At 41.2% G+C, this 17,590-nt stretch overlaps 1 long non-coding RNA gene across 3 annotated transcripts in view; it reads right to left on the bottom strand.

The window, feature by feature from the left end:
* Positions 1–17,590, bottom strand: part of LOC140069769 (uncharacterized) — a 61,139-nt gene that overhangs the window by 26,353 nt on the left and 17,196 nt on the right. For all 3 annotated transcript variants that reach the window (XR_011848854.1, XR_011848852.1, XR_011848853.1), the window contains exons 4-6: positions 14,986–15,055; positions 10,844–10,913; positions 8,771–8,840 (exon numbers count right to left, since the gene is read on the bottom strand). This is a non-coding gene — a long non-coding RNA (uncharacterized lncRNA). The remainder of the gene's footprint in view (positions 1–8,770; positions 8,841–10,843; positions 10,914–14,985; positions 15,056–17,590) is intronic.

Raw genomic sequence — 17,590 nt, 5'->3', positions numbered from 1 at the left:
AATATATATTCAGCTGCTCCAGTCTTCATTAATTAATGAACAGCTGCTCCAGTATCTATTAATTATTTATTAGCTTCTACAGCCTCCATTAATTGATATAAAGCTGCTCCAGCTTCTATTAATTCATTTATAGCTACTATACCCTCCATTAAATAGAAAACAGCTGCTCTATCCTTCATTAATTAATAAACAGGTGTTCCAGCCTCCATTAATTAATAACACAGCCTCTCCAGCCTGCTGAAAGCTCCACCTCCCAAATCCAGATAAGCTATTGGTCATATCTTGTATGCCAGAAAATTTGCATACAAAGCATTTTATATTGACTCCACTGAGCTCCAGAATGGGGAAAACCTCCCTGATGTCCCTCATTAGAGCGTCAATATTTTGGGCCTAAATACACATAATGGCGCAAAAGCCCATAACAAGCCTGTTCTATGGAATTTTAAAAGGGGAGCCCCGACTTTACAAACTGAGGGTAAGGTGAAGACATCCTCCTCTCCTCTGTACCTGAGATCAAGTAATGTAATACTAGCAGCGTCTATAGAAGATACACATATAAATATCCATGTACTGTCATGTGACAGGAATATATTATCACACCTCTGCAGGTCTAGATCTCATGTCTAGCCTGAGAGTTATCAGTAATTAATATAAATATTAATTACCTGTCTTGAGATCCTTACTTGCTACTGACACGGATGGACCTCACATTTCCTTTTATTGGGAATCGCTGTCCTATAAAAAGTGAGAGGTGTGATAATATATTCCTGGCACACGCTATAGAGGCTACTGTGTATAACACACTAAGGGCAGAATTACTTTTCTAATGAATAATGGACACATGTAAAAGAAATAAATCCCACCCCAGCCCAAGCCAAATCATGTTTGATAAAGCTCCCTTAAGCAGTCATGGGAGTCAGTGTGAATGGGGTGTCTTTCCTACTACTTCCGTCATAAACTGCACACATGGTCTCTTAAAAGCCTATGTGTTTGTGGTCCCTTGGTGTCCTAGTGGTCAGACCCTCAGACATCTCACATTTCATGCCAAAACTTTGGTTAAAGGAGATATTTGTTGGCCCCTTAGTTTCTATACTAAAGATCCACCAAACTCAATTGCTGTATTAACACAGTTCAGCTTCACGGCTGCATGTCCACAGCTCTGCTTCTTCACCATGTGTCTGCAACTCTGCTTCACTGCTGCACGTCCACAACTCAGCGTCTTTGCTGCATGACCACAGCTGGGTGGTGGGCCTAAGTGTGTGTGATGGAAATACACCACTTCTGTCCTTCTTTTTTTTTAAAATATAAGTTTTTTATTGAATTTTTCTTTTATAATAACATTACATGTCAGACAAATATATGCAGGAATATACATAATATACTTTGTTCTTTTCATTTGTTAGGAAGGTATAGGTACTTTGCCTGAGACATCTCATGTGCTGACATAACCTTAATAAGTACAAACATTTTACATCTTCATTATTTATCTTATAAAGAACATGTAATTCTGAACGTGTGTATTCAAATGTTTTGTCTGTTTCCATACGATTTCTTGTGCTCTGACTTAACACCATTCATTACACCTTTGGTTTCATTTTTGAGGTTAGTCTTAACATAAAAAGTTGATATATAGACTAGAATAAACAAGGTATAAAACAAATATAACTATAACTAGCAGGCACGCAATATCACTCTTTTACTTCTTGGAGCCTCTATCCTAGAGAGTGTTTACCATTACATTCATATCTATAATATGCTGTTCTATTTCAGTATGTGAAAGGGAAGAAGAAGTAACAACCCTTTACCTTACATTGTTTCCCTTTTTTCCTTCTTACTCACTCAAGCCTCTTATTATGGGAGATAGGTTCGGGTGCAATATGATCCATGGACTCCACATTTCCTGGAAAGCTGGGATTCTTTTATTCCTCAACGCTAACAGCCTCTCAAAGGCGCAGTGTTCTGCTAGAATGCCGCTTAATTGGCTTATCTTAGGAGAGGAAGTAGATTTCCACTGTCTTGTTATTAAAAGTTTTGCTGCCATGAGGAAATGGTTTATAAGTCTCCTGAACTTGAAATGGATTGTTCCTATATCTAAGCCCAAAAGTGCCAGTGCTGGATTCATTGTCACTTTCCTTTTGGTTACCCTAGAGCATAATTGAAATACCTCTTTCCAGTATGTTTTTAATACTGGACAGGACCAGAATATATGGACTATTGTTCCTTTTTCCTTCTGGCACCTCCAGCACCTGTCTGATGACTCGGGGTATATTTGTACCAATCTTGCCGGGGTGAGGTACCATCTGGTGACACATTTCAGATGTACCTCCATCATATTTGCATTAGCTGTAGCTTTTTTGACCCACATACTAGCTACTTTCCATTCCTTTGGGAGAATCTGTCTTCCCAGGTCTTCCTGCCATTTTAGTACTGGGCTGGATAAAGAATCGCTTATTTCGTTTTGGAATGTTTCATACAAATAGTGTGTATCTAATTTAGGGCTAGGTAACTCTGGTATGAGCAAGTTTGCCAAGCCTAGAGGAATTTCTACTGACTGTTTTACCATACCTCTAACACAGTGAGACACTTGAATGTATTTGAATATTTCTTTGTCTTCTAACCCGTATTCTAAGTTTAATTGCCTGAAGGGCTTAATTCCATCTTGTCCATAGAGATCCGCAATGTAATTTATGCCCCTTTCTGTCCATGTTTTTAACGATATATTTGTTATCATAAATTCCAAAGCCCTCAGCGGAATTTTTATTTCTTTACTGGGGGAGTCCTTCTGTAGTACCTTGACCAAACTTTTCCAAACCTCTACTGATGAGCTAATTGTGGGACCCCATTGTTCCTGAGTGAGAATACTCGGTTGTGCCACTTGTGCTATCAAAAGGTGGTGTAATAGTCTGTCGCCCGCCATATGTGCTTCAATTGTGGGCCAACTAGTATTGTGTTCCGGAGCGCACCATTTTTTTAGTTGTTGTGCTATTATTGCCCTGTGATAGTTCCTTATATTAGGGACTCCTAGACCTCCCTTTTCCCTTGTCATGTACAATGTGTTAGCCGCTACCCTTGGTTTTCGGTTATTCCAAATGAAATTTAGCATCTGCTTTTGTAGTTGATTTAGTATTCTTTTGGGGATTGGAATTACCAGGGTACGTAGATAGTACAGTATTTTTGGGAGGATTAACATCTTATATAATACTGTGCGTCCCCACCATGATAATTCTTGTTTAGATAAGGATTCCAACTCCTTCTGGAGATCCCTAACAAGTGGTTCCAAATTGGTAGATGCTAAATTTTTGACGGGGCTACATAGCTTTATTCCCAGGTAAGGGATATGTGTCTTGACCCACTGAAACGGAAATTCTTTTCTTATATCGGATTCTAATTGAGGTGGGACATGAATTCCTAAAAGCTGCGATTTACTTTCATTTACTTTGTAGTAGGATATTTGGCTAAAGGCTTGTAAAGCCCTTTGAGTGGCTCTAAGTGATTCTGTGACAGAGGACAATGTTAGGATCACATCGTCTGCAAACAGTCCAATCTTGTGCTGTCTCAGACCTGCATTTACCCCTCTTATATTGGGGTCGCATCTAATCCATTCTGCCAGCGGCTCCATAACCATTACGAATATTAGTGGGGATAGGGGGCACCCCTGACGTGTTCCATTTGTAATACTAAATGGAACCGACATAACCGAGTTTACCATAACTGTCGCAGTTGGAGAAGTGTATAATGCCCGAATGGCATTCTTTATTGGACCCTCCAGTCCAAACTTGCTCATGACCGCGAAAGCATAGGTCCAGTGGATCCTATCAAACGCCTTCTCCGCGTCCAGAGTGAGGAGCAGAGAAGGCGCTCGAGAGTCCTCCATTATTTTCATAATGTCTATAATCCTCCTGGTGCCATCCGGTGCCTGCCTTCCCTTGGTAAAACCCACTTGGTCGTTATGTATCAAGTCAGGGAGAACCTGCAGGAGTCTATTTGCGATGATCTTTGCGTATAACTTTGTGTCACTATTTAATAGTGAGATGGGTCTGAAGTTTTGGGGCAATGTCGGTGGCTTCCCTGGCTTAGGTAACGTAATAATGGTGGCCTCAAGCATTTCTTGGGGCAAGGAACCCTCTTTCATTGCTGCATTAAAGATTAATGTGAGATAAGGGATGAGAAGGTGTCCAAATGATGTATAATATTCATTTGAGAATCCGTCAGGCCCTGGGGCTTTGTGTTTTTTGAGATGTTTTATGGTAGTAGCTATTTCTTCTGCAGATATTGGTTTGTCTAGGGACTCCTTTTGGAGCTTTGTTAGTTTTGGGAGGTGGACCTTTTCTAAAAATGAATTAATTGCTTCCAAGGACGGTTGGGGGGTCTGTTGGTCCTCCTTCAAGTTATATAGAGACGAGTAATATGTACTAAATATATTGGCTATTTTTATGGGATGAGTTTCTTTGTGTTGTGTATCCTGCGGCTTTATCATGTATGGAATAGTTGTTTTTGTTCTCTTGGGCTTAACCTTATTGGCCATTAGTTTGCTGGGTTTATTATGAGCCGTATAATAAGAGGCTTTAATCGACTGTAATTCCTTCTCATAATCCGATAGAAGAGAGGCTCTTAGGGTTTGTCGTGTTTCCGTAAGTTTTATATTATTATCTTGACTAGGGTCACTTTTTAGCTCGTCTTCTATTTTTTGTAGGTCTTTTAGAAGCTCTTTTACTTTCTTATTTTTTTGTTTTTGGAATTGGTATCCCATCTGCATAAGCGTACCTCTAACTGCTACCTTATGAGCAAGCCATAGGTTGAAGAGATCTACTCGTAAGTCTATATTATGTTGAAAATATTCTAGTATGGCTTGTGTAATTTTTTCCTTATATGAAGGGAGGGAATATATGAATGGAGTGTTTCTCCAGAACCATTGAGAAGGGAGATTGTTTGAAAATGTCAATGTGACATAAATGGGTGAATGGTCAGACCAAGTCGTAGTACCTATGCTCGCCTCTGATATGTGTGTCAGTGCTCTACTGTCTGTTAGGCATAAGTCTATCCTCGAAAAAGACCTATGTCTGTTCGAGTAAAATGAAAACTCTTTAGATGAGGCGTTTAAGCATCTGTAAGTGTCATAGAGAGCCTCTTTGCGAAGCCATTTGGTCAACGAGGGGAAGGGTAGCCTATTTTTTGCTGTTGTGTCCATATCTGGGTCGGGGATTATATTAAAATCTCCTAACATTAGCAAGTTTCCCTTTTGGATCTTTCTTATTTTTTTTATAGTCTTGTTTAGAAATCTTATCTGTGACTTGTTAGGGGCATATATATTCACTAATGTGAACGGAACAGAATTGATAGTGCACACTATTGCTATGTATCTCCCTAGCTTATCACATTTAGTCTCTGAAACCTTCACCTCTAGGTCATCTCTGAATGCTACTAGAACCCCTGCTTTTTTAACCTCTGCGTTTGCCATGTAAATTTGGGGATATCTATTATTCTTAAATGTTGGGCAATTACCCTTCATAAAATGAGTCTCTTGCAGACATATTATTTCCGCTCTCTCCCTTTTTGCGTCTTTCCATACAGATGCCCTCTTGAAAGGGGAGTTTAGCCCCTTCACATTCATACTCATCACTTTAACTCCCATCTTTCCTCTTATCTAATGCCTCTGGTACTCTCCGGAAATTCCTTATTTTTACATATGCATGAGTAACAGCCTGCCTAGCCTTAATATTGAAATAACCTGTTAACAAAAAACCAACACATAAAACTTTTCCAGTGAAAGCCGGGAAATGTGGCTCCTGCTGCTTCCACCACAACAAATAGCTAAACATAACAGCAAATTGAAGGACAAATAGCATGTTACATTTTGCAGGAGATGGAATAACCTGCACCATATTGGGGGTATATAGTCCACCTGGTACCTCTCTTGGCCTGTTGGGGTTGCTTCAGTAAAGGACCTTGGACACCTTAGGCCGTTTGCCAGTCTTTTTCGATTGTAGATGGCTTCTTGGAAGTCTTGTCATGTGTGGCTTCCTCAACATTTATCCCCCATGAGTTCAGCAGTTGGGGGCCATCCTCTGGATTGTTTAGAACATGTGTGGTGCCATCCCTTCGGATTAATAGCTTTGTGGGGAAACCCCACTTGTACAGGATCTTGTTATTGCGCAGGGTGATGGTTGTTTGATAAAATTTCTTCCTTGTTTGGAGTGTTGCCTGCGATAGATCCGCAAAAATCTTAAGATTTCCATATGGTTCCTGAAGATGGTTAGCTTTTCTTGCATAAAGCATTAACGCTTCCTTCACATGGTAGTAGTGTATGCGGGTAATAACGTCCCTTGGCAGGTTCTCTGGAACCCCTTTTGGTTTAGGCAGTCTGTGGATTCTATCGAGGAGGCGTTCTGCTGGTGGTATAGAAGGCAACACCGTTTGTAAGAGGGATGTAACATAGTCTCTTAATTCTGATGGGCCTACTGATTCAGGAATCCCTCTGATCTTCACATTGTTTCGCCTACCCCTGTCTTCCATATCTGCCATTTTACTTTTTATTGCTTGCACTTCCTCCTCCAGAGTGTAGTGAGCTTCTATCAGCTCATTGTGTGAGCTTGTCACCTCTCCCATCTTGTTTTCCAGGTGATCTACTCTGGCTCCTAGTTCTTCTATATTAGCCTGAGTAGTAGCCATCTTGGCTGAAAAGTCCTTCTGTAGGGAGTTACGAAATGCTAGCATCATTCCTTTTATAAATGATTCCGATGCCGCTTGTTCTGTGGAAGGGAAATCTAATAGTGGGTCTGTGTCTGCAGCCAGATCCCCCTCTGCCTCCTCTCCTATTCCTGGGGTGGAAGACAAACGTGGTCTTTGTTTATCAGGGCTGCAGCGTGGTGACTCACCCTGCCATGCGGTGGCGGCCGCCATCTTGTGAATGCCTCCAGGCGATTCCTGTGGTATGTGATCACTCCTCGGCGACATCGGGTCTCCGCTCCCCGATAAGCAGCTCTCCGGAGATTGCGGGGCTCCACTGACCTTTGACAGCGACTGCTCTGCGCTGCGACTCCCTGCTGGTGAGTTGGTCCCGCTGTGTGTTCCCGCGGCGCCATTTTGAGAGACATCTTGCCTGAGCGCTCTGGCAGAAAAGAAGTCCGTTAAGCGCCTCGGTCCCCCTTTCGCCCGTCTTTTCCTGGTCATCATATCGGGAAAGATAAATATAGCCGGTTTTGGGCTTTTCCTCGGTGTCCTTGGCTTCTGCTACTCAGTTGCTTAAGGCCCTCGAGACGGAGCTCAGCACAGCACGTCTGCCCTGAAGCTCATCCAGGCCACGCCCCCACACTTCTGTCCTTCTAAACTCATAATATACATATACTTATTTCTAGATTAATTTTAACTTATCATGCACTGTGACAGAATCCTCTGTGTAGTCCCAGGGATTGGGCTTTGGTTTGGATGCATTTCAAAGAACAATATGTGACTTGTCTGTGCTGCAGACTCCTCAGCTCTTGGACTCCACCTTTCTGCTCCTGTACAGCTCCTCCCTCCTGCTCCTTCAAAGAGCTCACAGCCTGGTGACATCAAAGGGAGAGAGAGGAGCTGTACAAGAGCACAAAGGTGGGGGCTGAGAGCTAAGAAGTCTTCAGCACAGACAAGACATGTGTTGTTTTTTGAAATGCATCCACACAAAAGCTAAACCCCTGAGACTTCATAGAGGACTATGTCAGGGAGCAAGCTAAGTTATAGCACACAATTATATTGTAATAGAAATGCTTAGAGAAAGCAGAAAGGTAGATTTGTAGTGCAGGTGTAATGGTCTCCTGTAACCTGTCTTTAGTGAAAATGAGGTCCTTGGTGACAGATTCCCTTTAAAAAATGCTGCTCTAGCCTCTTTTAATGAATAAACAGCAGCTTCAGCCTCCATTAATTAATATATAGCCGAGCCAGCCTCCATGAATTAATTTACACCTGCTCTACCCACCATTAATTGAAAACAGCTGCTCTAGCCTCCATTAATTATGAAACAGCTTACCTAGTATCTATTAATTAATAAACAGCTTACCCAGCCTCCATTAACTGATAATTTTGTAGCTTCAGTCTCCATTACTTAATATATAGTTGATCTAGCCTCCATGAATATATATTCAGCTGCTCCAGTCTTCAATAATTAATGAACAGCTGCTCCAGTATCTATTAATTATTTATTAGCTTCTACAGCCTCCATTAATTGATATAAAGCTGCTCCAGCTTCTATTAATTCATTTATAGCTACTATACCCTCCATTAAATAGAAAACAGCTGCTCTATCCTTCATTAATTAACAAACAGGTGCTCCAGCCTCCATTAATTAATAACACAGCCTCTCCAGCCTGCTGAAAGCTCCACCTCCCAAATCCAGATAAGCTATTGGTCATATCTTGTATGCCAAAAAATTTGCATACAAAGCATTTTATATTGACTCCACTGAGCTCCAGAATGGGGAAAACCTCCCAGATGTCCCTCATTAGAGCTTCAATATTTTGGGCCTAAATACACATAATGGCGCAAAAGCCCATAACAAGCCTGTTCTATGGAATTTTAAAAGGGGAGCCCCGACTTTACAAACTGAGGGTAAGGTGAAGACATCCTCCTCTCCTCTGTACCTGAGATCAAGTAATGTAATACTAGCAGCGTCTATAGAAGATACACATATAAATATCCATGTACTGTCATGTGACAGGAATATATTATCACACCTCTGCAGGTCTAGATCTCATGTCTAGCCTGAGAGTTATCAGTAATTAATATAAATATTAATTACCTGTCTTGAGATCCTTTCTTGCTGCTGACACGGATGGACCTCACATTTCCTTTTATTGGGAATCGCTGTCCTATAAAAAGTGAGAGGTGTGATAATATATTCCTGGCACACGCTATAGAGGCTACTGTGTATATCACACTAAGGGCAGAATTACTTATCTAATGAATAATGGACACATGTAAAAGAAATAAATCCCACCCCAGCCCAAGCCAAATCATGTTTGATAAAGCTCCCTTAAGCAGTCATGGGAGTCAGTGTGAATGGGGTGTCTTTCCTACTACTTCCGTCATAAACTGCACATATGGTCTCTTAAAAGCCCATGTTTTTGTGGTCCCTTGGTGTCCTAGTGGTCAGACCCTCAGACATCTCACATTTCATGCCAAAACTTTGGTTAAAGGAGATATTTGTTGGCCCCTTAGTTTCCATACTAAAGATCCACCAAACTCAATTGCTGTATTAACACAGTTCAGCTTCACGGCTGCACGTCCACAGCTCTGCTTCTTCTCCATGTGTCTGCAACTCTGCTTCACTGCTGCACGTCCACAACACAGCGTCTTTGCTGCATGACCACAGCTGAGTGGTGGGCCTAAGTGTGGAGTGATGTAAATACACCACTTCTGTCCTTCTAAACTCACAATATGCATATACTTATTTCTAGATTATTTTTAGCTTATCATGCACTGTGACAGAACCCTCTGTGTAGTCCCAGGGATTGGGCTTTGGTTTGGATGCATTTCAAAGAACAATATGTGACTTGTCTGTGCAGCAGACTCCTCAGCTCTTGGACTCCACCTTTCTGCTCCTGTACAGCTCCTCCCTCCTGCTCCTTCAAAGAGCTCACAGCCTGGTAACATCAAAGGGAGAGAGAGGAGCTGTACAAGAGCACAAAGGTGGGGGCTGAGAGCTAAGAAGTCTTCAGCACAGACAAGACATGTGTTGTTTTTTGAAATGCATCCACACAAAAGCTAAACCCCTGAGACTTCACAGAGGACTATGTCAGGGAGCAAGCTAAGTTATAGCACACAATTATATTGTAATAGAAATGCTTAGAGAAAGCAGAAAGGTAGATTTGTAGTGCAGGTGTAATGGTCTCCTGTAACCTGTCTTTAGTGAAAATGAGGTCCTTGGTGACAGATTCCCTTTAAAAAATGCTGCTCTAGCCTCTTTTAATTAATAAACAGCAGCTTCAGCCTCCATTAATTAATATATAGCCGAGCCAGCCTCCATGAATTAATTTACACCTGCTCTAGCCAGCATTAATTGAAAACAGCTGCTCTAGCCTCCATTAATTATTAAACAGCTTACCTAGTATCTATTAATTAATAAACAGCTTACCCAGCCTCCATTACCTACTAAAATGTAGCTTCAGTCTCCATTACTTAATACATAGTTGATCTAGCCTCCATGAATATATATTCAGCTGCTCCAGTCTTCATTAATTAATGAACAGCTGCTCCAGTATCTATTAATTATTTATTAGCTTCTACAGCCTCCATTAATTGATATAAAGCTGCTCCAGCTTCTATTAATTCATTTATAGCTACTATACCCTCCATTAAATAGAAAACAGCTGCTCTATCCTTCATTAATTAATAAACAGGTGTTCCAGCCTCCATTAATTAATAACACAGCCTCTCCAGCCTGCTGAAAGCTCCACCTCCCAAATCCAGATAAGCTATTGGTCATATCTTGTATGCCAGAAAATTTGCATACAAAGCATTTTATATTGACTCCACTGAGCTCCAGAATGGGCAAAACCTCCCAGATGTCCCTCATTAGAGCATCAATATTTTGGGCCTAAATACACATAATGGCGCAAAAGCCCATAACAAGCCTGTTCTATGGAATTTTAAAAGGGGAGCCCCCGACTTTACAAACAGAGGGTGAGGTGAAGACATCCTCCTCTCCTCTGTACCTGAGATCAAGTAATGTAATACTAGCAGCGTCTATAGAAGATACACATATAAATATCCATGTACTGTCATGTGACAGGAATATATTATCACACCTCTGCAGGTCTAGATCTCATGTCTAGCCTGAGAGTTATCAGTAATTAATATAAATATTAATTACCTGTCTTGAGATCCTTTCTTGCTGCTGACACGGATGGACCTCACATTTCCTTTTATTGGGAATCGCTGTCCTATAAAAAGTGAGAGGTGTGATAATATATTCCTGGCACACGCTATAGAGGCTACTGTGTATATCACACTAAGGGCAGAATTACTTATCTAATGAATAATGGACACATGTAAAAGAAATAAATCCCACCCCAGCCCAAGCCAAATCATGTTTGATAAAGCTCCCTTAAGCAGTCATGGGAGTCAGTGTGAATGGGGTGTCTTTCCTACTACTTCCGTCATAAACTGCACATATGGTCTCTTAAAAGCCCATGTTTTTGTGGTCCCTTGGTGTCCTAGTGGTCAGACCCTCAGACATCTCACATTTCATGGCAAAACTTTGGTTAAAGGAGATATTTGTTGGCCCTTAGTTTCCATACTAAAGATCCACCAAACTCAATTGCTGTATTAACACAGTTCAGCTTCACGGCTGCACGTCCACAGCTCTGCTTCTTCACCATGTGTCTGCAACTCTGATTCACTGCTGCACGTCCACAACTCAGCGTCTTTGCTGCATGACCACAGCTGAGTGGTGGGCCTAAGTGTGGAGTGATGTAAATACACCACTTCTGTCCTTCTAAACTCACAATATGCATATACTTATTTCTAGATTAATTTTAGCTTATCATGCACTGTGACAGAACCCTCTGTGCAGTCCCAGGGATTGGGCTTTGGTTTGGATGCATTTCAAAGAACAATATGTGACTTGTCTGTGCTGCAGACTCCTCAGCTCTTGGACTCCACCTTTCTGCTCCTGTACAGCTCCTTCCTCCTGCTCCTTCAAAGAGCCCACGGCCTGTTGACATCAAAGGGAGAGAGAGGAGCAGTACAAGAGCACAAAGGTGGGGGCTGAGAGCTAAGAAGCCTGCAGTACAGACAAGACACTTGTTGTTTTTTGAAATGCATCCACATAAAAGCTAAACCCCTGAGACTTCACGGAGGATTATGTCAGGGAGCAAGCTAAGTTATAGCACACAATTATATTGTAATGCAAATGCTTAGAGAAAGCAGAAAGGTAGATTTGTAGTGCAGGCGTGATGGTCTCCTGCAACCTGTCTTTAGTGAAAATGAGGTCCTTGGTGACAGATTCCCTTTAAAAAATGCTGCTCTAGCCTCTTTTAATTAATAAACAGCAGCTTCAGCCTCCATTAATTAATATATAGCTGATCCAGCCTCCATGAATTAATTTACACCTGCTCTAGCCACCATTAATTGAAAAGAGCTGCTCTAGCCTCCATTGATTATTAAACAGCTTACCTAGTATCTATTAATTAATAAACAGCTTACCCAGCCTCCATTAACTACTAAAATGTAGCTTCAGTCTCCATTACTTAATACATAGTTGATCTAGCCTCGATGAATATATATTCAGCTGCTCCAGTCTTCATTAATTAATGAACAGCTGCTCAAGCATCTATTAATTATTTATTAGCTTCTACGGTCTCCATTAATTGATATAAAGCTGCTCCAGCTTCTATTAATTCATTTATAGCTACTATACCCTCCATTAAATAGAAAACAGCTGCTCTATCCTTCATTAATTAATAAACAGGTGCTCCAGCCTCCATTAATTAATAACACAGCCTCTCCAGCCTGCTGAAAGCTCCACCTCCCAAATCCAGATAAGCTATTGGTCATATCTTGTTTGCCAGAAAATTTGCATACAAAGCATTTTATATTGACCCCACTGAGCTCCAGAATGGGGAAAACCTCCCAGATGTCCCTCATTAGAGCTTCAATATTTTGGGCCTAACTACACATAATGGCGCAAAAGCCCATAACAAGCATGTTCTATGGAATTTTAAAAGGGGAGCCCCAACTTTACAAACAGAGGGTAAGGTGAAGACATCCTCCTCTCCTCTGTACCTGAGATCAAGTAGTGTAATACTAGCAGCGTCTATAGAAGATACACATATAAATATCCATGTACTGTCATGTGACAGGAATATATTATCACACCTCTGCAGGTCTAGATCTCATGTCTAGCCTGAGAGTTATCAGTAATTAATATAAATATTAATTACCTGTCTTGAGGTCCTTTCTTGCTGCTGACACGGATGGACCTCACATTTCCTTTTATTGGGAATCGCTGTCCTATAAAAAGTGAGAGGTGTGATAATATATTCCTGGCACACGCTATAGAGGCTACTGTGTATAACACACTAAGGGCAGAATTACTTTTCTAATGAATAATGGACACATGTAAAAGAAATAAATCCCACCCCAGCCCAAGCCAAATCATGTTTGATAAAGATCCCTTAAGCAGTCATGGGAGTCAGTGTGAATGGGGTGTCTTTCCTACTACTTCCGTCATAAACTGCACACATGGTCTCTTAAAAGCCCATGTTTTTGTGGTCCCTTGGTGTCCTAGTGGTCAGACCCTCAGACATCTCACATTTCATGCCAAAACTTTGGTTAAAGGAGATATTTGTTGGCCCCTTAGTTTCTATACTAAAGATCCACCAAACTCAATTGCTGTATTAACACAGTTCAGCTTCACGGCTGCACGTCCACAGCTCTGCTTCTTCACCATGTGTCTGCAACTCTGCTTCACTGCTGCACGTCCACAACTCCGCGTCTTTGCTGCATGACCACAGCTGGGTGGTGGGCCTAAGTGTGTGTGATGAAAATACACCACTTCTGTCCTTCTAAACTCATAATATACATATACTTATTTCTAGATTAATTTTAACTTATCATGCACTGTGACAGAATCCTCTGTGTAGTCCCAGGGATTGGGCTTTGGTTTGGATGCATTTCAAAGAACTATATGTGACTTGTCTGTGCTGCAGACTCCTCAGCTCTTGGACTCCACCTTTCTGCTCCTGTACAGCTCCTCCCTCCTGCTCCTTCAAAGAGCTCACAGCCTGGTGACATCAAAGGGAGAGAGAGGAGCTGTACAAGAGCACAAAGGTGGGGGCTGAGAGCTAAGAAGTCTTCAGCACAGACAAGACATGTGTTGTTTTTTGAAATGCATCCACACAAAAGCTAAACCCCTGAGACTTCACAGAGGACTATGTCAGGGAGCAAGCTAAGTTATAGCACACAATTATATTGTAATAGAAATGCTTAGAGAAAGCAGAAAGGTAGATTTGTAGTGCAGGTGTAATGGTCTCCTGTAACCTGTCTTTAGTGAAAATGAGGTCCTTGGTGACAGATTCCCTTTAAAAAATGCTGCTCTAGCCTCTTTTAATGAATAAACAGCAGCTTCAGCCTCCATTAATTAATATATAGCCGAGCCAGCCTCCATGAATTAATTTACACCTGCTCTACCCACCATTAATTGAAAACAGCTGCTCTAGCCTCCATTAATTATGAAACAGCTTACCTAGTATCTATTAATTAATAAACAGCTTACCCAGCCTCCATTAACTGATAAATTGTAGCTTCAGTCTCCATTACTTAATATATAGTTGATCTAGCCTCCATGAATATATATTCAGCTGCTCCAGTCTTCAATAATTAATGAACAGCTGCTCCAGTATCTATTAATTATTTATTAGCTTCTACAGCCTCCATTAATTGATATAAAGCTGCTCCAGCTTCTATTAATTCATTTATAGCTACTATACCCTCCATTAAATAGAAAACAGCTGCTCTATCCTTCATTAATTAATAAACAGGTGTTCCAGCCTCCATTAATTAATAACACAGCCTCTCCAGCCTGCTGAAAGCTCCACCTCCCAAATCCAGATAAGCTATTGGTCATATCTTGTATGCCAGAAAATTTGCATACAAAGCATTTTATATTGACTCCACTGAGCTCCAGAATGGGGAAAACCTCCCAGATGTCCCTTATTAGAGCGTCAATATTTTGGGCCTAAATACACATAATGGCGCAAAAGCCCATAACAAGCCTGTTCTATGGAATTTTAAAAGGGGAGCCCCGACTTTACAAACTGAGGGTAAGGTGAAGACATCCTCCTCTCCTCTGTACCTGAGATCAAGTAATGTAATACTAGCAGCGTCTATAGAAGATACACATATAAATATCCATGTACTGTCATGTGACAGGAATATATTATCACACCTCTGCAGGTCTAGATCTCATGTCTAGCCTGAGAGTTATCAGTAATTAATATAAATATTAATTACCTGTCTTGAGATCCTTTCTTGCTGCTGACACGGATGGACCTCACATTTCCTTTTATTGGGAATCGCTGTCCTATAAAAAGTGAGAGGTGTGATAATATATTCCTGGCACACGCTATAGAGGCTACTGTGTATATCACACTAAGGGCAGAATTACTTATCTAATGAATAATGGACACATGTAAAAGAAATAAATCCCACCCCAGCCCAAGCCAAATCATGTTTGATAAAGCTCCCTTAAGCAGTTATGGGAGTCAGTGTGAATGGGGTGTCTTTCCTACTACTTCCGTCATAAACTGCACACATGGTCTCTTAAAAGCCCATGTTTTTGTGGTCCCTTGGTGTCCTAGTGGTCAGACCCTCAGACATCTCACATTTCATGCCAAAACTTTGGTTAAAGGAGATATTTGTTGGCCCCTTAGTTTCTATACTAAAGATCCACCAAACTCAATTGCTGTATTAACACAGTTCAGCTTCACGGCTGCATGTCCACAGCTTTGCTTCTTCACCATGTGTCTGCAACTCTGCTTCACTGCTGCACGTCCACAACTCAGCGTCTTTGCTGCATGACCACAGCTGGGTGGTGGGCCTAAGTGTGTGTGATGGAAATACACCACTTCTGTCCTTCTAAACTCATAATATACATATACTTATTTCTAGATTAATTTTAACTTATCATGCACTGTGACAGAATCCTCTGTGTAGTCCCAGGGATTGGGCTTTGGTTTGGATGCATTTCAAAGAACAATATGTGACTTGTCTGTGCTGCAGACTCCTCAGCTCTTGGACTCCACCTTTCTGCTCCTGTACAGCTCCTCCCTCCTGCTCCTTCAAAGAGCTCACGGCCTGGTGACATCAAAGGGAGAGAGAGGAGCTGTACAAGAGCACAAAGGTGGGGGCTGAGAGCTAAGAAGTCTTCAGCACAGACAAGACATGTGTTGTTTTTTGAAATGCATCCACACAAAAGCTAAACCCCTGAGACTTCACAGAGGACTATGTCAGGGAGCAAGCTAAGTTATAGCACACAATTATATTGTAATAGAAATGCTTAGAGAAAGCAGAAAGGTAGATTTGTAGTGCAGGTGTAATGGTCTCCTGTAACCTGTCTTTAGTGAAAATGAGGTCCTTGGTGACAGATTCCCTTTAAAAATGCTGCTCTAGCCTCTTTTAATGAATAAACAGCAGCTTCAGCCTCCATTAATTAATATATAGCCGAGCCAGCCTCCATGAATTAATTTACAACTGCTCTAGCCAGCATTAATTGAAAACAGCTGCTCTAGCCTCCATTAATTATTAAACAGCTTACATAGTATCTATTCATTAATAAACAGCTTACCCAGCCTCCATTACCTACTAAAATGTAGCTTCAGTCTCCATTACTTAATACATAGTTGATCTAGCCTCCATGAATATATATTCAGCTGCTCCAGTCTTCATTAATTAATGAACAGCTGCTCCAGCATCTATTAATTATTTATTAGCTTCTACAGCCTCCATTAATTGATATAAAGCTGCTCCAGCTTCTATTAATTCATTTATAGCTACTATATCCTCCATTAAATAGAAAACAGCTGCTCTATCCTTCATTAATTAATAAACAGGTGCTCCAGCCTCCATTAATTAATAACACAGCCTCTCCAGCCTGCTGAAAGCTCCACCTCCCAAATCCAGATAAGCTATTGGTCATATCTTGTTTGCCAGAAAATTTGCATACAAAGCATTTTATATTGACCCCACTGAGCTCCAGAATGGGCAAAACCTCCCAGATGTCCCTCATTAGAGCGTCAATATTTTGGGCCTAACTACACATAATGGCGCAAAAGCCCATAACAAGCCTGTTCTATGGAATTTTAAAAGGGGAGCCCCGACTTTACAAACAGAGGGTAAGGTGAAGACATCCTCCTCTCCTCTGTACCTGAGATCAAGTAGTGTAATACTAGCAGCGTCTATAGAAGATACACATATAAATATCCATGTACTGTCATGTGACAGGAATATATTATCACACCTCTGCAGGTCTAGATCTCATGTCTAGCCTGAGAGTTATCAGTAATTAATATAAATATTAATTACCTGTCTTGAGGTCCTTTCTTGCTGCTGACACGGATGGACCTCACATTTCCTTTTATTGGGAATCGCTGTCCTATAAAAAGTGAGAGGTGTGATAATATATTCCTGGCACACGCTATAGAGGCTACTGTGTATAACACACTAAGGGCAGAATTACTTTTCTAATGAATAATGGACACATGTAAAAGAAATAAATCTCACCCCAGCCCAAGCCAAATCATGTTTGATAAAGCTCCCTTAAGCAGTCATGGGAGTCAGTGTGAATGGGGTGTCTTTCCTACTACTTCCGTCATAAACTGCACACATGGTCTCTTAAAAGCCCATGTTTTTGTGGTCCCTTGGTGTCCTAGTGGTCAGACCCTCAGACATCTCACATTTCATGCCAACACTTTGGTTAAAGGAGATATTTGTTGGCCCCTTAGTTTCTATACTAAAGATCCACCAAACTCAATTGCTGTATTAACACAGTTCAGCTTCACGGCTGCACGTCCACAGCTCTGCCTCTTCACCATGTGTCTGCAACTCTGCTTCACTGCTG

Source organism: Engystomops pustulosus, chromosome 7 (assembly GCF_040894005.1).
Source record: "Engystomops pustulosus chromosome 7, aEngPut4.maternal, whole genome shotgun sequence".
Lineage (NCBI taxonomy): Eukaryota > Metazoa > Chordata > Amphibia > Anura > Leptodactylidae > Engystomops > Engystomops pustulosus.
Note: the sequence above shows the minus strand (reverse complement) of the source record. Positions and strands in the feature narration are given on the sequence as shown.